The sequence below is a fragment of the Zalophus californianus genome, chromosome 2, assembly GCF_009762305.2.
Source record: "Zalophus californianus isolate mZalCal1 chromosome 2, mZalCal1.pri.v2, whole genome shotgun sequence".
In the NCBI taxonomy this organism is placed as follows: domain Eukaryota; kingdom Metazoa; phylum Chordata; class Mammalia; order Carnivora; family Otariidae; genus Zalophus; species Zalophus californianus.
In genome coordinates, this window is record NC_045596.1 from 35,428,069 (window position 1) to 35,452,591 (window position 24,523).

At 40.7% G+C, this 24,523-nt stretch overlaps 1 protein-coding gene across 4 annotated transcripts in view; it reads left to right on the forward strand.

Moving 5' to 3' along the window:
- GRXCR1 (glutaredoxin and cysteine rich domain containing 1) overlaps positions 1-24,523 on the forward strand; it is a 306,510-nt gene that overhangs the window by 153,498 nt on the left and 128,489 nt on the right. Inside the window, exon 3 of one of the 4 annotated variants that reach the window (XR_003520589.1) lies at positions 5,051-5,124. The exons of the other annotated variants lie outside the window; for them this stretch is intronic. The gene's annotated coding sequence lies outside the window, so the exon portion shown is untranslated. The remainder of the gene's footprint in view (positions 1-5,050; positions 5,125-24,523) is intronic. 4 annotated transcript variants of the gene reach the window in all.

The following is a 24,523-nucleotide window of genomic DNA, read 5'->3' on the forward strand; positions in this document are numbered from 1 at the left end:
GAACTAGGACTCAAAAAACCTTTTGAAAGTTATTTAAGTATTTATGAAATTCGCTAGTAGTAGCTGTCATTTATGGACTGTTTACCACGTGCCAAGCACTGTATTTAGGCCTTAGTCACTTATACATACAGGATATTTATGAGGACCAAAATCCTGTATGTACAAAACTAGGGAAACTTGAAAGTTGCTGAGTGGATAGAGCTCAAACCCAGGGCTAGAGTCCCCTGTCCACTAAAAAACAAACCATATACTGTGTTCACATCTTTGAATGTCCTAACTCACTTAAAAATATTAAGAAGCCCCAAAAGGCTTTGTCTATTAAGAATGAATTAGTGATGGCAAACAATGAGAATTGGAATGTTCTACTTTGGAATGTAAAAGAGTTTAATATGGTTATTACTGACATTGCAGTGGGTGGGGTCTTCTATTCAATTATACCATAAGAGTTAATCACCCTGCAGGCATATTTATTTAGACGTGTTGGTTCAGAATCTCAGGAGTTCCCAGGGTGAAATCTGAAACTGGCCCTGCACATGGAGGGCAAATAGAGACCAAAGAAAGAGGTCATTCTAGATTGGTAGGTGGTGGGTTTAATAAACAAGGGAACTTCCATACAAGGTTTATTGCAGGCAGCACCCACCTACCAGAATCTTTAAAGTTTATCTGGAGGCCTTAACTAGGTTCAGTCACATATGCTATCCAGATGGTCTCAACAACACCTTACTCTGTCAAGCCTGAGTCCCTGAAACAGTTCCTACTGTGGGAATGGTAGGCGGAGCATTCATTCCAAGAATAGGGGAGGGCCTGAGGAGCCTCAGATTGCCTGGGTCCAGCTTGAGGGTCAACCGGCGGTCCCATGCTCTCAATGGCCATCTCTAACACACTGTGTAACATGTGCAGATTGTAATAATATTAAATATGTATTCTGTTGGGTTTGCATGTGTGTTTACTAAAAAATAAAGGAGGTACTCAGCATAATTATTTTGAGATTCATCCAAGTTATTGCTTGTATCATGGTCCATTCATTTCCTATTGCTGAGTAGTATTCCTTAGTGTGGATGAACCACAATTTTTATATCCATGGACTTGTCGATGGACCTTTGGGTTGTTTCCAGTTTGGGGCTGTTATAAACAAAGTTGCTGTAAACATGTAGGCACAAATATTTTTATGTACATATGCTTTTATTTCTTTTGGATAAATATCTAGGACAGGGATCGCTGGGTTATATGGTAGCAGTGTTTTTAACTTAAGAAACTGTCATACAGTTTTGTAAAGTAGTTGTGCTAGTTTAGTTTACATTCCCATCAGCAGTGGGTAAGAGTTCCAGCTTTTCCATATTGCCCAAGTACTTGGTATGGACATTCTCTTAAATTTTAGACATTCTTTTTTTTTTTTTAAAGATTTTATTTATTCACTTGAGACACAGAGATACAGAGAGAGAGAGAGCATGAGCAGGGGGAGAGGCAGAGGGAGAGGGAGAAGCAGGCTCCCCACTGAGCCAGCCGGGAGCCCGCCGTGGGGCTCCATCCCAGGACCCCGGGATCATGACCTGAGCCGAAGGCAGACGCTTAACGGCTGAGCCACCCAGGCACCCCTCGTATCCCAAAATATTAAAGACTTAGTTTTTAAAAAGCAGCCAGCTTATTTTGATAGAATTGTTCCCTGAAAAATACTGTTGTAACAAAAATCAGTAATTAATCTACTCATCAGTTTACTAGCATGCCAGTCAGTACTTTGTCAAGTCAGGCTTGCTTATGGAAGATGCAGACAACAAGAGCAATATGTATGATGGAATAATTAGTATTGCTTCTGTGGGCTTGGAATAGTAAGACCTGCCTTCCCCTCTGTTTCTCTTAGCGATTCCTGTGTGGCCTCCTCTACGCCCCCAGCACTGGCCTTTGTGGTTCCAATTCCACAATCCTTGTTTCTTACAACATTGACTCTTTCTGTTGTCTATAGGACTGGTAGCTGCTTCCTCTGTCTTGTGGTTTTTAAGTGTGTCCACAAATTCTCTGACATTACCACTAGGAGATGGGGCTGGTGTTCCCCCCCGCCTTGTATCCAGACCAAACATATTGCCTAAGAACCCACAGAATATGGCTGAAGGGATAGTGATGTTTGAGGGTAGGTCACAAAAGGGGATGGATCTTCGACCTTTTCCTCCTGGATTACTTGCCTTTGAAGCCTGAGTCATCAAGTAAGAAGTCTGAGACGGTCATGTTGTAAGGAAGGCGAGGCCACATGAAGGAGCTCTGTGTGAGTGTTCTGGCCCACAGCTCCTGCTGAGGTCCCAGCCAACAGCCATCACTGGCCATCACACATGTGAGCAAGTAAGCTTTCAAGATGACTACAACCTCCACCACCATCTGACATAACTGCGTGAGGGAACCTAAGTGAGGGCCATCTAACTGTGCCCATTCAAATCCCAGATCTGTGAAAGATAATGATTAAAAAAAAAAAGATTGTTGTGTTGAGCCCCTGAAGTTTGAGGTACCTTGTTATGCAAAACTAGAGAAGCGGATTGGTCAGTTTCTCATTTCTGATTTACCTCATTAACCCTGGCGTTCTCTCTTCTCTAGCGCCTGTTTAACCAGTTCTAGTAAATATTCTGTCTATGAAGTACCTAGGGTCATTGCTGTTTTCCTGACTAGAACCATACTGATAACCCTCCCAGGCAGGGCCTACACAAAATAACCAGGAAAGATTGAAAAGAAAAAAAATCAGATCACATGTTGGTCTTTTTTAGTTATATGTCTTTTGATAGTTATTATCAATTGGTTTCTAAAGCCAACATGGTAAAATGTTTCTGTTCTGTCAGAAACCATCATGTAACCATTTCCTAAAGTACAGAAACCTGCTACATTTGAATAGGTACAGGTCATAAGAATTTCAACATTTGTTTTTTAAAGTTCTTCTAAAACAAACGTGATTCCTTAGTGATATCCATTGTTCTTTACTACAGCGAACTAACTGCCTTTTGCTTCTGTGCCTACTGCCTTAAAGGTGGAAATGTTTATGTTTACTTTAATGTGCTTTCCTTAGGAAAGTTACAGTCTGTGTAAGATAAGGAAATGTAGTGAAGATGATTCTGGCACACCGTCGTTCTCACTACTTAACAGTTGGCTTTGCTTATGATCTGCAGCATATGTGGTAAGACACCTGCTGCTTCCAGAAGCAGTCATGCACTGTGGGGTACTTAAGACTCGGGGCTTAGATGTGTGTAGATGGAGGCAGGATTCCAAAGTGGACTGCATTAGGAACATTCCTCTTGGGGTGTCAGGTTCTGTTGGGTACTACACGGGCTTACATTTTATAACCTTGGAGTGCCTGGGTCCTGAGCTGCTCAGATTCCAGGAAGCTAGATTTTGGTGCTAGTTCCATGGAGAGGACAAACTCCCCAGAACAGACACTGCCTCACTTTCAAAGCCCTGTTTTGCATGGACAGCAAGTCTGCTAACATCGTTAGTACCATGATATCAATTCAGCTCCCACGTTTGCCCTTACCACCAACTCTGATTTGTCTCTGATTTCATTCTGCATGCTACCCATGACCTGGGACAGCCTCAGCTTTCTCTAGTTCAGCTTTGGGCCTGGGGTCCGCTTCATTTCCTGACACAGGAGAGACTAAAGTAGAAGACTCTAGTTGGCAGGTGGTAGAAGACCAGTTTTGCTGCCCAAACCCACAGAACCAGGGCAAGCCCCCACAAAGCACTGAACTGTAACCTTACCTTAATTTCTTCGTTCTTGACCTCCTCCATTCAGTTCGGTTTCTATCTGTCTCAAGTTCATTGCATCAGGTCCCTCTGGTACTAGAGCTTAGTCCTGAACCCTTATATACTCTACTGGGTCTCTGACAACCTGGCTAGTTCTGGCCTAGCTCTTTTGCTAGCTCCCTTTTTACGATCCCATTTACTTGGGCACATGATGGAATGTGTTCCCAGAGAATGAGTCAGAACCCTGACCCTGTCCCCTCCCTCACCTCACCTGAGCCTTGCACTGATGAGCCCTACCTGGACTCTTCTGCTGCCACGCCCCACCCCTCATCGGATACAGGCGTGTATCTGAGTGGGAGATGAGTTGGTCACACTCTTCCGGATACCTCCTTGGTCTGTTTTCTCTAACTTGAGTGCTGTCCATTCCTGGCTTCTTCTCTTTTCACTTCCCCCCGCTCCTCTTTTCAGTAGGTCCTTTGTCTGAGTTTGCCTGAGTATTGGCACTCTTCTTTGGCCTCAACCTTTTTTTTGGCCTCTGTCAAGTTTCACTTTCCTTCTTGTTGTTCCAGATAAAATAACATATAAAGCTTTGCGTGGAAATCTGAGAGGGAAGGAAGATAAATGCCGAGGTAAAGTTGTAAAACCAGATGCTGCGGAGCCCAACAGGTGTGGAGTAGCAGGGGAAATAACGGAGAAACAGGTGACTGGCATCTATCGAGAGGAACTAATAGGAAAGAAGATCCAGAACAATACTTACCACCTCAGGTGGCTGTATATTCAACAATGTCCAGAGCACAGCAATAAGCAAAGTGAACTTAAAACTTAACCCAAGAATGTAGATAGGATCTCTTAGGCATTATTCAGACTTGGTAGCAATGGAACAGTATCTCCAGTGGAAGCCAGTCTTAGTTTGGATAATGTCCCTAACAATCCATGAGACCACCCCGGTTCTCTCCTTTGAAAATTGATCAAATGTGTTTTTATATCTAAGTTTCTTTCTAGCTCTGACATTCTGTAAGCATTGCCCATGGCCTCCATTCTCATGGTTGGGCTGGTACCTTATGGATTTAGCCAACTGCTGTTTTCAGGTTCTTTCAAGAGGTACGCATGTCTTAGAAATGGAAGACGAATTATAGTTCTTGGAAGGTGATGATCTATGAGACCAACTAGATCAGTTGTAAAACATTACCGCAGCGCAGTATTCAGTTTCTGGTTTCCTAAAATTCACAACATTTTGGCATCAGGCTCATGAGCAATCTACCACCATTAAGTGAGTTTGTGCTGTCATCTCTCGGAGACTTTTCCTTATTTTTTTTCCACATGATGCTTCCAAAAGAGGTATTTGAGTGAAACCTTCTACTGCACAGAAGCTGTGGGGAGCACAGACCATGGAATAAGGAAGCATCAAGGGTAAGAAGCCAGTTGCATTTTCTGAACGTGGAAGTAGGAACCTTACTCCAGCCAGAAGTGGGAGAGGAAGGAACATCAATGAGTTGGTCTTTCCGTTCTGGTACCATGGTGTCTATAATCTGGAATGCCAGAATCAGCCAGTTTTGTGTTTGAATCTCAGCTCTGCCTTAATGATTTTGAGTAAAGTATTTAGTGTCTCAGTTTTCTCGTCTGTAAAGTTGGAACAATATTACGTATTTCACAGATTTACTTTAAGGACTAAAAGAGGTAACATATGGAGCATTTTGGGGCACATAGGAAATCTTTAATAAATATGATTTTTCTCATTTTGATTTATTATTTATGAAGCATCTGAAATGGAGACTATCCAGTAGGATACACATCAGTATAAGCTAAAGTGAGTTTCTCACTTCAGATTACACTTTTTAAGGATCCAGGTTCTTATCTCCAATTAGACTTCACAATTTAAAATTACACAATGTAATTGCTGAGAAATTAGGAAAAATGTAGTTCACAAATGAAAAACCAAGAATATTTTGGCATTCAAAGCAGCAAACAGTCTAAACTTATCTAAATAGGCCATGAAAATGGAATATGTTTTTATATCTTCCAAGTTTGAGAAGCAACTTCTCAGTCGCATGTTCCAGTTACGATATTACTTCCAAAATAGCAAAAACAGTTTTCTCAGGAACATTTCTATTCTAAGAGCTAATCTTACTTATTGAATGGTAAGTTACCACCACTGAGCCTTTTATTTATCCTCTCGCTTTATTTGTAAACTAAGTAGACAGTCAATAAAAGTGGTAAAAACACGTCTTTGTACACATAGTGCTTTTGGATATTTGTGCCCTCAACTGTGGCGATAAAAATATATATCCTTCTTATAGAGAACGTGAGGCAAAACCAGATAGCATCTGTGGAATATTAAGAACTCTTGAGAAGGAAGTGTTTGGGTAGATTTTCTTAATCTAAAGCATAGCTTGGGAAAAAAATAATGAAAATAAGGACTTAGAGTTGTATGATATTTTATAGGTGTTCAGTAAACCTGTATTTATAGGTGTCCTAAAAACCATGTTTTTGAATGAATGGACTACTATCCGTTTTCTTTCCATTGAGGATGAAACTCAGAAAAGGGGTAAATATTTATCTTTTAAATGTGCAATCAATATTTGTCTTTCTATTTGCCTTAATTGCAAAAGGCTTTTCTTTAGCATTCTTGGGAATTATATCAGCAGTAACTACTAGTTTTTTCTCGGAAGCTGTCTAAGACCTTCTGTGTCTGAGCCTAAGTATCCCTTCTACCTACTTCCATATTCCTCGGCACTTTATCTCTATCATACTGCTTCTCAGACTATACTGGAAGTTCTTGGAGGGCAGGAGTTTAACAAGTTTTTAAATCCCTGCTGTTTAACATATGTGCTCAATCAAATGGGTTGAATGGACAGCTGAAGAATGAATGGAACCAAGGGTCTTGGGGAAGAAGTGGGGTGATATGCATGCCCACAGACAGAATGCTGCTAACAGCCATGAAATCAGGGTTCCTATTTGGATGGGTTGTACTGGGGAGGGAGGTAGCTGTGATTCCAGAGTATCAGCAAGGCTTGGGTTAAGATTCAGTCCCAATTTAATCTCTTTTCCAAATCCTCCTAAGGCTACTGTGGTCTGAGAGAAACTGAAGATAAATCAGTTCAGTGGTTTTTAGTAAGAGAATTACTCCCCTCTTGGCGGGGGTAGGGGGGGCATTCTGGAAATTATGGGGGAGTGTTTTTTTGTTGTTGTTTAATATTTAGGGAGGGGTCCCCTCTGTCATTTAATAAAGTTGGATCCAGGGATTCTAGATGTCTTGCCATGTGTGGGAGAGATCTGCACAACAAATGTGTATCTATCCTGTACAATTCATATTATCTTAGCTTTGAAATGAACTCCATCTGATGTATGAACATGAGGTGCTTTTTAATAAAGTTCTTTTTAATGATTTTATTTATTTATTTGACAGAGAGAGAGAGAGAGCACAAGCAGGGGGAATGGGAGAGGGAGAAGCAGACTCCCCATTGAGCAGGGAGCCTGATGGGGGGCTCAATCCCAGGACCCTTGGATCATGACCTGAGCCGAAGGTAGACATTTAACTGACTGAACCACCCAGGCGCCCCAATAAAGTTTTAATATACAGTTTATTTTCCAGGAAATGCAACTGATGTGTAAATTGAAGGGAGTATAGTATTTTGCTTTGTTGGGAAATTTGTCAAAAGTTATTCATCATTTCAGAAGATTACATCATTGTGTTGGTCATGCAGTTGAGTGGTTGACATGACACACCCCTGCCAGTTTGCATGTGTGTCTATGATACCTAGTGATGGGTTGCTTCTAGGACTTGGCCCGGGTATCAGAACACTTCAATACATCTGCTACTATGTTATGCCCAAGGGCTTACATAATGACATATGTATGGCTTTTTATAAGTTAGTATCCTTTATTTCTTCTTTATGCTAGAGTTAGAGTGTATACTGAGGTTTTGTGTGAAGGTAGTTTACATAGTTCCAAAAACCATTTTCTGTATATTTTAGCCAGAAGTATTTTCAGTCGTTTTCCCATTTTAGAAAACCAATGAAATACATACACCTAATATAATGTAATACTTTCTGTGGAATATGGGACCTGTCACCAAATACATTGATTTTGGTGTAGCAAATATTCATAGTAGTTGGGATAAGTAAAATAAATTATTCTCATCAATTCAGGTCAGGGGATGCAGCCAGGTAAATTTAGGAGCCAAACTTGGGTAAAAGTTTTCAGATTTCAGAGCTTGGTGGGCTTTAGAATTGTAAAGAAGAAACAATGGAATGAATGTATTATCTCTGTGTAGACGGATTAGAGAGTCTATGTGTTTCATTTCAGAATAGTAAAGGAGATATTAAAATATTTGGCATAAAAGGAGATTTGGGAAATGATACAGTTAGGGACCATTGATACAGTTGAAGAAACCCAGACTTTTAACTAACCATATGCAGTGAATCATTGACTGAGTTCTGACTTAGAGTCTGAAATAGTTCCCTCAGGCTAGTGTCCATTCATAAAATATTGAAATGTACAAGCCAGGTTATTTATCTCTATCTGTTTTTACAACAGGGGATTGCACTCAGGGCCACTGGTGCTTTGTTGACATGAAAATGTTATTTAGTCCTCTAAAAAATGAAACATAAAGCAACAGTTAGAAAAGCCAGATGAGCTCTCCAGGTTGTTCAAAAGGGGTTTTGTCCTTTTCCATTTCCCATAAAAGCCCAGCTGTACCTTCTAAAATTGGAACTCATTCATGTGCTGTCCAGGTGCCAGGGCATAAAAATCAAATGTGGAGAAAGCTGAAACAAGATATTTCAAAAATAGAAACAAGATATGGGCATAGGGAAAGAAGTAAATGAAAAGTAAGTAAATGGAAAGGTAGGAAGCGAAGAGAAAAACTTGCCATATGGAAATACTTTGATGGTATAAAATGCACATAGGATTTTATTGAACAGTGAATTTATCGGATAAGAAATGATTGTTAATCTTAATTGTTTTAGATAGGTTGGATGCTCAGCTTCATCCATTCAAGTTATCTGGCCTATATTTTTACATTTAAAAACTCAAAATGTGTGAGTTTTTATGTGGCTGGACTTGAAGCTAGGTAGTAGGGAAGTTTGGAATACAGCCAGATCTACCAGTTCTGAGTGCAGTTTTCTTTTCACACTGAGGACTTAGGCGTAAGCAACGGTATGCACCTGAGGTATGTTTAGAAGGGCGCACAATAGTACTTGTGGGTTTGGTAACCATGTGCAGAGAGACAAAGGAAGGGGATGGGATTGGAGAGAAGAAATTCTAAATCTGCTCAAAAGGAGTGCTATTGGCAGAAGTGGAGCTGATTAGAAAGAAGAGAAGGAGGAATCATGATGTTCTATTTTAGATATTTTATGCTTAGGTAACAGAGGCACACCTTGTTGGTAATGTCTGGTGAGCATGGGGACGTAAAGGAAAGTCACGAAATAGCTTTGAACCATTAATATGTTTTCATTCCGATGTTCCATTTCCCTAAAGCCAATCTATGTATAATCAGCTCCAGAGAGCTAAAGGTTTTCCCATCTGGAGTTTTGGGTCACAGAGAAGTGAGCACCAGGGAGTTTATGCCTGGATGATGCTTTGCAGAAATAAGAAGGAGCAGTTCCTTTGGTGAATTTTCCCCAGTGACTCAAGAGTTATTGGTTGTAAGCCGCATAAAGCTATTCAAACTAGGTTAAGTAAACAGGTGCATTAACTAGAGGTATACATGGCAGGACATTATCCCAGGCCTCACGAAGAGCCAAGAGCTGGAAATCCCTAGGAGTGAAGGCAGCTATTTTCTTTATCTTGTTAACGTTTGGAAGCTCTCAGAACTGCTATGTTCTAATTCCAAGTAATCTTGCTGGGCCAGCCAAAGGGTAGGGTTATATGACCCACTGCAAACTTCTTAGTAGAGCTGTTGGAATGGACACTCTGGAGAGGCTTGCCCAAGGCAAGCAATTTGAAAATATGCCTGCTAAATGCCATTGGCAGAATACTCTAATGGGAATGTGGAGGGCAGTGGGTCCTGAGTATGTTGGAGGAAATGCTGCAAGGCAACAAATTTGCAAAAACAATACTGCCATATTAGAATGCTGAAGCATTTTAAGAAAAGGCTGGGTAGGGACTTAGTTGATTAACTTTATTATTATTTTACCAGATAATTAAAATAAATATTACTAGTTAGAAGGGAAACTTGTCTCATTCCTTAATTTTTAAATTCATTCAACAAGATTTTTGGAAAACCTTCCAAGTGCCTTCTAGTGATTGTTCTAGATGCTGGAATGTGGAATATAGCATTTATCAAAATTGTGTGTTTTTTTTTTTTTTTGCATTTATCACAGTTGTTTAAGTCTTTGCTCTAGAGCAGCTTACAATGGGAAGACAGACTATAAGAGACAAATCGTTAGGATGTGAAGAATAATAAAGCAGGTTAAGGGAAATAGTGGCAGATTTTATCTAAGTTGTCAGGGAAGGCAGAGTGATTATATCATTTCTCTTTTTTTAAAGATTTATTTATTTGAGGGAGAGAGAGAGAGCATACACATGTGCAAGCGGGGGGGAGGGGGAGGGGGAGAGAGAACATCTCAAGCCGACTCCCCGCTGAGCACGGAGCCCAAGGCGGGGCTCGACCTCATGATCCTGAGGTCATGACCTGAGCTAAAATCAAGAGTCAGACGCTTAACCGACCGAGCCACCCAAGCGTCCCTCATTTATTTTCTAATGGAGATATTCTGAGTATGAAAGCAAGCACTATTTAGTAATTCTGGAATAACAGACATCAACTGGCACTGTCCCAGGCACCCTTGACAGCAATCTGATCACCCCATTGATAGTGTGACATTATAAACAGACGGGGAGAAATCGGTGAACGGGTGGTGTATTTATTTAAGGGAAAGTGGTCCAGGAAGAGGGAATGCTCGAACCACTCTGCACAGACTTTGGGCATTGCGAATTTATAATTTTAGAATTTCTAAAACAAGAAGAGGACTCCACCGTGGCATTGCCTCTCCTAGGAATGGCACCTTAAGGACTAGCCATACGGGGACTGGCTAACCTGCCCTGTCCGAGCCTGGCCACTGAGAGAGCTGATTGTCAGTGTAGGAGTATGGAGGCATTGCCAGTCAGAAGACCTGTTCCACACTACGGTCACAGAAAGATGGTATTAATGTAAGGTTGCTTTTTGGGGCACCTGGGTGGCTCATTCGGTTAAGCGTCTGCCTTCCACTCAGGTCATGATCTCAGGGTCCTGGGATAGAGCCTCACATTGGGATTCCCTGCTCAGTGGGGAGTCTGCTTCTCCCTCTGCCTCAACCCCTCCCCACCACTTGTGCTCTCTCTCTGCCTCGAATAAATAAATAAAATCTTAAATTTTTTTTTTTTTTTTAAATGTGAGGTTGCTTTGTAAAAGGCTGAGCTCAATTTGTGGCTGTATTTTGAGAAGCTCTTTCTGTCTAGAGACTTGGCTCAACCATGGTCTGAGAGCTCCTGTAGAATAAGCCGCTGCTTCTGTTTTCTGGGTGTGATCTTCGCCTCACACACGAGCCTCTGGTCCTAGCGGTCTTCGAAGAGCTTGGGCTGCTCACCCCGGGGCTGTCGGCTGTCACAGTTCAGTTCATGGAGCACCATGCAGCTACTTTCCTGTTGCCCCTTGTTCTCCACAGGTCTTGCTCGGCTCAGCGCGATCATGTTCTGTCAGGAAACCACATTCTGGGGTAAGGAAGCTGAGGAGCCCAGCAGCATGGGGAGGTTGCACCTTACGCCATATTAGCTCTTCCTGGTCCTCCCCTTCCTCACCATAAAGTACCTGTGGGCACAAAGGTACTGTTCTGGATAACAATACACAACAACACATGAAGATTGATAGCTCTTACTCATTGGGGGTGTACTTTTGCCAGACACTTAAAAACATTAGGCATTCAAAACTCAAATTCTCACTCACCTGTGAGACAGGTATAATGCCATTAGGTTCATCCCTGTGAAGTTACTTATACTCTATCATTTTTGACCTACAGAAATGACATTTTCATACAGTGAGACCTAATATTTTACAGGCAAAGAAAGGAAAGTTCAGTGATGGTAAGAAAAATAAACTTACCAAAGTCACACAACTTGACTCATAATTAGAATTTTCATGCCAGTTGGTTGGCTTCTGGGTCTGGGTCCATGCACTTTTCCTCACTGACAGCTCTATCTTATATAAAATAGATTAATTCCTTCTTTCTTTGGAGAGCTTCAGGATAGAACACACTGATCCAGAGGGATTTGTAGAGCCTACGAATTCCCCTAATTCTGCAGAGAACTGACCCATTGCTGGAACATTTAGACCTGAGGGAAAGACCCTAATGCACAAGCTCATAAACATTAAGAGGGCACTGGGAAGTCAGAAGCAAAAAGGGAAATGGGCAAATGAGTCAGCTCAGAGGAAATCCTTTTAAGAGGTTATGCAAGGACATTGCTGTGATCTGGATGTGAAACAGTTGGCTGCCAGAAGCTGGCACCATTTCCCAATGGGGGTTCCTCACATCCCAAGTTCCTCAAGAGATGTCTGAACCAAATCGGCTGGGAAACTAACTGTATTCTCCAGCAATCAGACCAGAGCCAGGCAATGAGACTGGGAGCTAAGGGGCATTTCTCTGTTTCTCTGTCCTGCTAGCAACCCCCCACCCCAAACCCTGCTTCTGTTTTCCTCTGGATATCTGCATTTCCTCTTTCCCTCTCTTTACAAGTGGCTTTCTCAGTTTCTTCATGCATATGGTAGAAAATTATCCAAGAATGACCCTAAATTTTAGTGCCTACAGACATGGATGAGAATCACTGCATAAAGTTAGAAATTCTCCAGAAAGACAAAGCCAAATGATTAGGGTTAGGTCTGAGGTCTCCTGAGGCCAGGGATAGGTTCCATGCACACTGTCTAAGAAGGAGACATGGTACAATAGGCAAATTGATGTGTTTGCTATAATTGGTGTCAAGCCACACTGAGAAACTAGAGAAGTCTCTTTTCATGCCTTTTTTTTTTTTTTTTCCTCTTCTGGTGTGTCTGTGCTCAATCAAGGGTCTTCACAGCCTACCCCAACACTGGGCTCTATCTTCCCTCTTCCCAAGCCGTCCCATGCCACAGGAGGCTGTAGTCCTGGCTGTGATTCAGGTAATAGATGTTTGAGTTTGCCAATAATTACATATTTGGCTGCTAACATCATCATCTGATTGAAAATTAAAATTTTCTCTCACTAAGCAGCTATTTGGGTGATCATTTTGCAAAGTCAACTTCTTCAGATCCCTTTCCATTGACCTGATGTGTAAGGCATGTGAGAGCCATTGGAAGCTAAAGCACTAAATGAATGCAAATTGTTCCCATCATAACTTTATGATGCGTTGAGGGCCACCTGGAAAGCTTGTAGGGAATTCTTCTCAAGATTTTAATCTCAACTGTCCTTGGTCATCTTTTAGATTACAGAAGAGTATTTGATGATCATTGCATTCCCAATAGGAATAAGAAACCTGACAAAAGAATAAAGTCAACGATGCTAGTCCATTTTCTGTGCTTCTTTGGAGTGTGTGTGTCCTGTGCTGGCTGAGCCTGGGCAGAATTCAATCTCTTGAACAGATGCCTGTAACAAAAAGTTAGCTGGGCTCTAGGGACGGCTAATGTCTCCATGGGCTGCAGAATGTTATTAAGGCTTGATGGCAATCTCCTGACATGTCAAAACTGAATTAAAGAACAGGAGCTGCCTGCCTGGCAGTGCTGAGGGCAGTTGGGAAGCTCAGCAAAGGAACAGGCATTAAGGAAGAAAGAATGCTGACAGAAGCTGGGCAGGCAGACAGAGCTATTTAATTCAGAGGGGTGGGTGTTAATTAATTGCTTTTGGGTGAGGGAGATCTGATTTCTGAGCTAGACCACAAGCTGTTGCCAGTCTAGTTGGGAACAATGTCCTAACAGCTGTAGGAGTATCATCCATCGTCTGGATGGCTGACCTCATATTGTATCCATCTTCTTGTGTCCAGACTCAGCGTGCTGTGTCAATTGGATGCCGGCAGCTCATTTTTCTTCCCCTTCAACATTACTCTTGTCTCTGCTTCTAATATCTCCAAAAACTCCCCTAGAGCCCCCAAATGATCCATGGCAAGTAGAAAGAAGGAAACCAGGAGTGAGTGGAAGTTATCACTCCTTCTAGAATGGCATAATTTTAAAGGTATGAAGTCTTGGCTTCCTATCCTTTTAAGATGGGTCAACTCCTCCCCAGAAGAAAGGTTAGTCATTAAAATTCACTAAAGCAAATGTCAGGCTCACGATGTCCTGATTTCCTATCTGGTCTCTGCTTTCCCACTGTGAAAAATTACTTTCTCTCAATTCCATTGTTTCACATAACAAAGGGCACATCCAATGATGTCCTCCCACATGCAGTTGTATGGAGACATTTATTATAGTAATTAATTTTTCAAGGTAAAAAATGGTATGATGTATTCTGAAATACAAACAGAAATGAATGGGGGTTTTTGGGTAGTTTTTTAAAGGTTATTTTGAGGTAGTGGGTAAAGCCCTGGATCTGGGTACAGAAGCTCTGGTTCAAGCAAGTCACTTAAAAATCTAAGGAGTCCTGTATGTATTTGTTAAAACTCACCAATCTGCAGTACTAAAAGGGTGCATTTTATTGTGTGTAAATTAACCTATATTTATACAAATATAACTCAAAGTCCGAAGAATAACTTTATTTAGTAAGTATGAAGGTAAAATATGCTCATCTGGAAATACAAAAAAGTAAAAACTAGCTATCACATCTCAACCACGAGATAATCACATATCTATTTTGGGTTACAGTGAGCTGAGTTAATTATATCCTACTACTCAGGATGCTCTGTCATCACTGGTCCATGCAAAGCCCCACAGTCCCCCTTCATCTATTCCTACTTTTATTTCTCTCTTACGTACCCTTACAAAATATGCTTTGATTTACATCACCCTTGTAAAATATGTAGTGTTGCTTTGTGCGTTTGTTTGTTTTTATTCCACTTAAATGAAATATTAGTGTCTGTAGAACCCATTCTGTTTCTAGATTATTCTAGTCCATACTAATACTGTGTTAAAGATATATCAGAGTTATATGGGAACTTAGCTCATTGATCCTGATTTCTACATAGCATTTACAAGGCTGTTGTCTCCAGTTTCCTACAACCCCACATAATATTGAAATAAAGCTCCTCTTACATGTCCCCTTGTGGACCTTGAGGTAACATCTCTACAGTATAGAACTGTGAGTGGCTTTCCTGGGTCATGGGATCCATAATGTGTACATCAGTGTATATACCCATCAGTAATTGTAGGAGGCTTTCAATTTTCCACATCCTCCAACATTTATGTATTTAATTAGTTTTCTGTCTATATTTTTTTAAAAAATAAATATTTTCTTGTTATAGAATTTACTTTTAAAACCTCTTTTACCATGACTTTTTTATGTTTTAAAATAATGTTCTAGTGTTATATTCAAAGCTAGACCTTAATTATTGGACTACCATCCTTTGTTTAGCTGATAGCCTATTTCATAATATTCAGGTAAAATATGCTTCTAAGATAGGACATAAACAAGTCTACAGCAAAGGCGACATAGTTATCAAATTAGTAAGTTGAATCACTGATATTTGGACATGGGTAGGGATCAGCTTCTTGCCAGTCATAGGTTATTCCTAAGTATAACTCTTTGGTTAGAGGAAACTAATGAAACTTGGACTATATGAAGAGAAATAATTCAATAGGTAAAATGACAAACTGAAAAGAAATGGAAACCTAACTTCTAGAGCAATTCTACACATGATATCCTCTGACAATCATGTTGCTGGGCACGCGCTGAGTCAATGAAGTAAAAAACAACTATCAGTTAATCATGCCTCTTATGTAGAGGAAGAGTCATTGACCAGAATTACCCTTATGATAGAAGGTATTTTTTAAAAATTTCTCCATTTAGCCATATGTTTACTTTTTTATATGCTAAACTTCTTGTAAGGTTTTTTATGATGTTGAGTAAAATTAAGCCAACAGTTCTGTTAAATTCTACAGTGATTCAATATGACCAGATGTTTGATGTAGATATTGATTATTCTCCACTACTCACACCATCTCTGATACAAATCCTCCCGTTTATATTGAATGTTAGACTGATACTCTGAGAACATCAATGATTTGCTATACCTCAGTTTTGGAGAATTCAATATTGACATGTTGAGCAAGAGAGTTGATATTAAGAAGGATTTATTTCAGCATACGAAAACTAAGTAGATCCATAGACTTTGATTAAGAATTCTTCTTTGAGTCTTCAGCCTTTTATATTGAAGATTTCTTATGTATATAGTGTACATCATGATCGACATAAAAGGAATACCAGAAACCCGAGTGTGGGAAGAAGAAAGATAAGAGTGCTGATCATAATTCTTTTCTAAAATGTAACATTCTGGGGCGCCTGGGTGGCTCAGTTGTTGAGCATTTGCCTTCGGCTCAGGTCCTGGTCCCAGGGTCCTGGGATCGAGCCCCGCATTGGGCTCCCTGCTCCGCGGGAAGCCTGCTTCTCCCTCTCCCACTCCCCTTGCTTGTGTTCCCTCTCTCACTGTGTCTCTCTCTGTCAAATAAATGAAGAAAATAGTTTTAAAAAAGTAAAATGTAACATTCTGCATTTGTCTGAGATTTCATTAGACTTATGTAAGGGGTGATGAGGAAAACTGGAAGAGATGACATAACCTTCCATGAAAATGTTCTTTTTTGATGACAGGATGTTATTCACTATACACTGTGCTAATCAGGACAGCATAATTCAAGTCATTTATTTATGAAGGACAAATATATTTCTTAATAAGGGAGCTCAAAGCAGACTATAGAATAGGACATGTGGACATGTCTCCCTTTTTTCTTGTGTATTTACTTGGAACAAAGGGAATTACTTTCTGTGAAGAACACTGTATTTTGAGTACTACCACTTAAGCAGAAACAATTGCAGATACCTTGGGAATTTTTGGAGGTTAAAATATTTATGTTCAAATTGCTGTGTTGGTATTTGAACTGGATGTCAACTTAGAGAGGAAGAAGTAGAACAGGCCACTTTCTATATTGATGGAGATCAGTCTTGTTCATATTTGTATAGGCAGGGCCAAGGACGATGCCAGGTACAAGAAACCTACTAAAAAGTATTTGCTGAATGAATGAATGGGTTGGGAAATTAAGCAGTTGAGTTTGTGAGGGACAAAGTGAACCTATAAAGATGAGGATTGCTTTTCTGACTTTTGAAAGGTTAGTGGCATTCAACTTCAACTCAGATGTTTCATTTATGTAGGACCTAGAACAGTGGGATAAATAATGAATTAGGAATAATTTTATCTCATTGTGCCTCATTTCTGGAAGTTGAATATATTAATATTTACCTCCTATCTTTATTTTTCCTCCTTTTTCTGGCTTATTTTAAATTTATTGTATGTTGCTATCTTATATATATTTTTGTAGCCTTCTTTTAGTCTCTATAAGAATTGGGTAAATACAGGGACACCTGGGTGGCTCAGTCGGTTGAGCGTCTGCCTTCAGCTCAGGTCATGATCCCAGGGTCCTGGGATCGAGCCCCACATCGGGCTCCTTGCTTAGCGGGGACCCTGCTTCTCCCTCTGCCTTTCTCTCCCTCTCTCTGACAAATAAATAAATAAAATCTTTAAAAAAAAGAATTGGGTAAATATAAATTGAAATAAAAATAGCTGTTTTGTTTTAAATCAAATTAGATCCCTTGTAAGTAAGGCCTCATAAATTCGTCATAAACAAGCATTTGTAAACATTTGAGAGGCCATTATTAACACACCCTCTGCTTATTACTATTTTAAGTGAAATAAAAGACTGTTTCCCCCCAGTGTGAATCACAGCTAATGCACTGTCCCAGCTCCTCATTTTACATGTCCGTGTTAGAGTTAGTGCATGACTCACCATTTAGGCCCAATTTGCCATCTGTAAAGTGAATGTTTAGTAATCCCCTATTGTCAGGAATGTTCGGAGATTGAAGGTAAAAGGAAGTGTTCTCTGATTTACCCAGTTCATTCCTTCCATCTTCCCCCTTCCCCCCCCACCTACAATGCATATTGCATTTATGCTGTGAAATGTGATCAGTATTGGCAAGAGAACATCTTGGGGGTTTCAGAGAAGCTCCATTCTGAAATATCTGGAAGACCTGAGCTTGTCTCCATGGAGGGGTGAGAGGAGCCAGATGCAGTGACTTTGACCACATAGTGACAACCCAATGGAGCCAGAGTCTTGGGAAGAGAACAGAGAGGCAGGAAAGGAGGGTAGTGGGAAGATGGAAGTGGGGAGGAACACATGTTGGATTCCTCTTTGAGGCTGACCTTATTGGATAGAAGGTGACCCCATGCAGATAGCAAATAAATTAATAGCCCATCCTCTGGACCCCCGTGTGTTCCAGACCTATGGTTAAGAATGCATCCCTTTGGGAGAAGATGGCAGAGGAGTAGGGGACCCTATTTCAACTGGCCCCCAGAATTGAGCTGGATATCTACCAGCTGAACACCCACGAAATCAGCCTGAGATGTAAGAAGATCTAGATCTCTACAAACAGAATATCACTGGTGGTTGGTTCCGAGGTACGAAGCAGGGACCCGTGATTCCGCGGGCAGATATCGGAGGATAAACAGCAGTGGGAGCGTGCCCGGCCGTGGGGATCCTGCACCGCCGGTGAGCGATAGCCTCCCACACTGGGGACCGGGCAGAGACTCGCAGACCGGTAGTGGCGGGGAAAGGACTCTAGACAGAAACCAGAGCGGTGGGGCCATGCGTGGGAACTGGGGGCGGCTGGCAGTTTTAGAAGCACAAAGGACAGGGACGTGCCCCAACCTGGAGGCAGGACTGGGGGCACTGCGGAGGGGTGCACAACCCAGGACACTGCAGTTTATAGCAGCACAGACAGAAACGTAGACAGTGTGGCCTGGAGAGCTCACTGAAGAACAGACTGTGATCTCTCTGCTCTGAGGCAGAGGGTTGGAAACGGTCTCCTCTGCTCTGACTCTCGGAAGAGATGCGGAAAGTCGCCAGGGAAAGCCGCCAGAGAACAAAAGAACAAAAGAACAAAAACCGGTTTCCATTGAGCCCATCCCCCACCACAGGGGGCAGGGAAACTCTGCCCAAACAGGTAACAGTGCGGCAGGCCCGTCCCCCAGAAGACAGGCTGGGAGAACAAGAGGCCAGCAACCCTAAGGTCCCTAGAAAACAGGTGCAACTTGCTTGGGTTGTGGTCAATAATTTGGACTCTATACATTCCCTCAACCACCCCTCAACAGAATGACTAGGAGGAGGAAACCCCAAAATAGGAAAGACTCAGAGATTATGACTTATGCCACAGATTTACAAATGGATACAGATATAACCAAGATGTCAGGGTTGGAATTCAGGCTAGCAATTGTGAAGACAATAGCTAGAATGGAGAAAACAATTAATGGCAACATAGAGTTCCTAAGGGCAGAAATGAAAGCTGAATTGGCAGAACTTAAAAATGCTATCAATGAGATCTAATCTAATCTAGATAATCTAACAGCTAGGGTAAGTGAGGCAGAAGAACGAATTAGTGACTTGGAAGACAATTTAATAGATAAAAAGGGAAAAGAGGAACCCAAGGAAAAACAACTCAGAATCCATGAAAATAGGATCAGAGAAATAAGTGACACCATGAAACGTTCCAATGTCAGAATTATTGGAATCCCGGAGGGAGTGGCGCGAGAGGACTAGAAGATATATTTGATCAAATTGTAGCTGAGCACTTCCCTAATCTGGGGAATGAAACAAACATTCGTGTCCTAGAGGCAGAGAGGACCCCTCCCAAGATCAAGGAAAACAGGCCAACACCCCGGCATGTAATAGTAAAACTCGCAAATCTTAGAACCAAGGAAACCATCTTAAGGGCAGTTAGGGGGAAGAGATTCCTTACGTACAGAGGGAAGAACATCAGAATAACGTCAGACCTATCCACAGAGACCTGGCAAGCCAGAAAGGCCTGGCAAGACATATTCAGGGTACTAAACGGGAAGAACATGCAGCCAAGAATACTTTATCTGGCAAGGCTGTCATTTAGAATGGTTGGAGAGATGCAGAGCTTCCAAGACCAGCAGAAACTGAAAGAATATGTGACCACTAGGCTGGCCCTGCAAAAAATATTAAGGGGGGTTCTATAAAAGGAGAAAGACCCCAAGAGTGATATACAACAGAAATTTACAGGGACAATCTATAAAAACACGGTCTTCATAGGCAACATGACAATAAATTCATATCTTTCAATATTCACTCCCAACATGAACAGCCTAAATGCTCTCATAAAATGGCACAGGGCTGCAGATTGGATAAAAAGACAGGACCCATCCATATGCTGCCTACAAGAGACTCATTTTGAACCTAAAGATACAACCAGACTGAAAGTGAAGGGATGGAGATCCATCTTCCATGCCAGCGGACCTCAAAAGAAAGCTGGGGTAGCAATTCTTATATCAGAAAAATTAGATTTTAAACTAAAGACTGTAGTTAGAGACACAGAAGGACACTATATCATTCTTAAAGGGTCTATCCAACAAGAAGATCTAACAATTGTAAATATCTACACCCCCAACATGGGAGCAGCCATCTATGTAAGCCACCTGTTAACCAAAATAAAGAGTCATATTGATAACAATACGTTAATTGTAGGAGACCTCAATACTGCACTCTCAGCAATAGACAGATCATCTAAGCAGAAAATCAACAAAGAAACAAGAGCTTTGAATGACACACTGGACCAGATGGACCTCTTAGATATATACAGAACATTCCACCCTAAAACAACAGAATATTCATTCTTCTTGAGCGCACCTGGAACTTTCTCCAGAATAGACCACATACTGGCTCACAAATCAGGTCTCAACTCATAACAAAAGACTGAGATTATTCCCTGCCTATTCTCAGACCATAATGCTTTAAAACTGGAACTCAATCACAAGAAAAAATTTGGCAGAAATTCAAACACTTGGAAGCTAAAGACCATTCTGCCCAAGAATGTTTGGGTCAACCAGGAAATCAAATAAGAACTTAAACAATTCATGGAAACCAATGAGAATGAAAACACATTGGTCCAAAACCTATGGGATACTGCAAAGGCAGTCCTAAGGGGGAAATACATAGCCATCCAAGCCTCACTCAAAAAAATAGAAAAATCCCGAATTCACCAATTAACTCTACACCTTAAAGAACTAGAGAAAAACAACAAACGATGCCTAAGCCATGCATTAGAAGAGAAATAATTAAGATTAGAGCAGAGATCAATGAATTAGAAACCAGAAACACAGTAGATCAGATCAACGAAATTAGAAGCTTGTTCTTTGAAAGAATTAATAAGATTGATAAACCACTGGCCAGACTTATCCAAAAGAAAAGAGAAAGGACCCAAATTAATAAAATTATGAATGAGGGGGGAGAGATCATGACTAACACCAAGGAAATAGAAACAATTATTAGAAATTATTATCAACAACTCTATGCCAATAAACTGAGCAATCTGGACGAAATGGATGCCTTCCTGGAAACTTATAAACTGTCAAGACTGAAACAGGAAGATATTGACAACCTGAATAGACCAATAAACAGTAATGAGATTGAAGCAGTGATCAAAAACCTCCCAAAAAACAAGAGTCCAGGGCCTGATGGATTCCCTGGGGAATTCTACCAAACATTCAAAGAAGAAATAATACCTATTCTACTGAAGCTGTTTCAAAAAATAGAAACAGAAGGAGAGCTTCCAGAATCATCCTCTGAGGCCAGCATTACCTTAATCCTCAAACCAGGCAAAGACCCCATCAAAAAGGAGAATTTCAGACTGATATCCCTGATGAATATGGATTCCAAAATCCTCAACAAAATCCTAGCTAATAGGATCCAACAATACATCAAAAGGATCATCCACCACGACCGAGTGCGATTTATCCTTGGGATGCAAGGGTGGTTCAGCATTCGCAAATCAACCAATGTGATAGAACACATTAATAAGAGGAGAGAGAAGAACCATATGGTCCTCTCAATTGATGCAGAGAAAGCATTTGACAAAATACAGCATCCTTTCCTGATTAAAACTCTTCCGAGTATAGGGATAGAGGGAATATTCCTCAAGTTCATAAAATCCATCCATGAAAAACCCACAGTGAATATCATCCTCAATGGGGAAAAGCTGAGAGCCTTTCCCTTAAGATCAGGAACATGTCAAGGATGCCCACTCTCACCACTATTGTTCAACATAATACTAGAAGTCCTAGCAACAGAAATCAGACAACAACAACAACAAAAAAATAAAAAGTATTCAGATTGGCAAAGAAGAAGTCAAACTCTCTCTTTTTGCAGATGACATGATACTTTATGTGGAAAACCCAAAAGACTCCACCCCCAAATTACTAGAACTCATACAGCAATTCAGCAGTGTGGCAGGATACAAAATCAATGCACAGAAATCAGTTGCTTTCTTATACACTAGCAGTGCAGAAAGAGAAATTAGAGAAACGATTCCATTTACAATAGCACCAAAACCTGTAACATACCTCGGAATAAACCTAACCAAAGAGGTAAAGGATCTAAACTCTAGGAACTACAGAACACTCATGAAAGAAATTGAAGAAGACACAAAAAGATGGAAAAACATTCCATGCTCATGGATGGGAAGAATAAACATTGTTAAAATGTCTATGCTGCCCAGAGCAATCTATACCTTCAATGCCATGCCGATCAAAATTCCAATCACATTTTTGGAATGGAACAAACAATCCTAAAATTTGTATGGAATCAGAAAAGACCCCAAATTGCCAAGGAATTGTTGAGAAAGATAAACAAAGTTGGGGGCGTCACATTGCCCGATTTCAAGCTATACTATAATGCAGTGATCACCAAACAGCATGGTACTGGCACAAAAACAGACATATAGACCAATGGAACAGAATAGAGAGCCCAGATATGGACCTTCAACTCTATGGTCAACCAATCTTTGACAAAGCAGGAAAAAATATGCAATAGAAAAAAGACAATCTCTTCAATAAATGGTGCTGGGAAAATTGGACAGCTATATACAGAAGAATGAAACTCGACCATTCTCTAACACCATACACAAAGATAAACTCAAAATGGATGAAAGACCTCAATATGAGACAGGAATCCATCAAAATCCTAGAGGAGAACATAGGCACTAACCTCTTTGACATTGGCCACAGCAACTTCTTTCAAGGTACATCTCCAAAAGCTAGTGAAACAAAAGCAAAAATGAACTTTTGGGACTTCATCAAGATAAAAAGCTTCTGCACAGCAAAGGAAACAGTCAACAAAACAAAGAGGCAACCCACAGAATGGGAGAAGATACTTGCAAATGACACTACAGACAAAGGGCTGATTTCCAAGATCTATCAAGAACTTCTCAAACTCCACACCCAAAAAATAAATAATCAAGTCAAAAAATGGGCAGAAGACACGAACAGACACTTCTCTGAAGAAGACATACAAATTGCTAACAGACACATGAAAAAATGTTCATCATCATTAGCCATCAGGGAAATTCAAATCAAAACCACATTGAGATACCACCTTACACCAGATAGAATGGCAAAAATTGACAGGGCAAGAAACAATAAATGTTTGAGAGGTTGTGGAGAAAGGGGAACCCTCTTACACTGTTGGTGGGAATGGCAGTTGGTACAGCCACTTTGGAACACAGTGTGGAGGTGCCTCAAAAAATTAAATATAGAGCTACCCTATGACCCAGCAATTGCACTCCTGGGTATTTACCCCAAAGACACAGATGTAGTGAAACGAAGGGCCATATGCACCCCAATGTTCATAGCAGCAATGTCCGCAATAGCCAAACTGTGGAAAGAGCCGAGATGCCCTTCAACAGACGAATGGATAAAGAAGATGGGGTCCATATCTACAATGGAATATGACTCAGCCATCAGAAAGGATGAATACCCAACTTTTACATCAACATGGATGGGACTGGAGGAGATTATGCTAAGTGAAATAAGTCAAGCAGAGAAAGTCAATTATCATATGGTTTCACTTATTTGTGGAACATAAGGAATAGCAGGGAGGACATTAGGAGAAGGAAGGGAAAAATGAAGGGAGGGAAATCAGAGGGTGAGACGAACCAGGAGAGACTATGGACTCCTGGAAACAAACTGAGGGTTCTAGAGGGGAGAAGCGTGGGGGGATGGGTTAGCCCGGTGATGAGTATTAAGGAGGGCACATACTGCATGGAGCATTGGGTGTTATACTAAAACAATGAATCGTGGATCACTACATCAAAAACTAATGATGTATTGTATGGTGAATAACATAATAAAATAAAATTAAAAAAAAAGGGAAAAGAATGCATCCCTTCCGGTAATGAAGTTGTTTCTTGCCTGTCCCTTTGGGTGTTGCACGATATTAAATAAAATTTACCTGTATATGAAAATTGTAGCATAAGTCCTTTTTTCATCGAATCTGAGATGCTATCAGCTAGAAGATGCATCCTTATTTTATGAACCACTGAGAAAGAAAGAAAAAAAAAAGCCCTGCTAATTTAATCATGGCACAATATTTTATTATGGCTTGAAATTTTTAAACATATGGAAAAAGCTCTTTGAGATGTATTTATATAGAGATTGTTCTTGTATATCGCTCTTGAGTATACCTATAAAGGCAAATATATGTAAAATGAATTAATTAGGATATTCCCAAACACTCAGAGTTTGAGTCTTGTTAGTCACTTTTCCACTCAGAGTCATTGATGTGTGTGATTTTTCACACAAGGCAGTCAGTCCTTCTTGT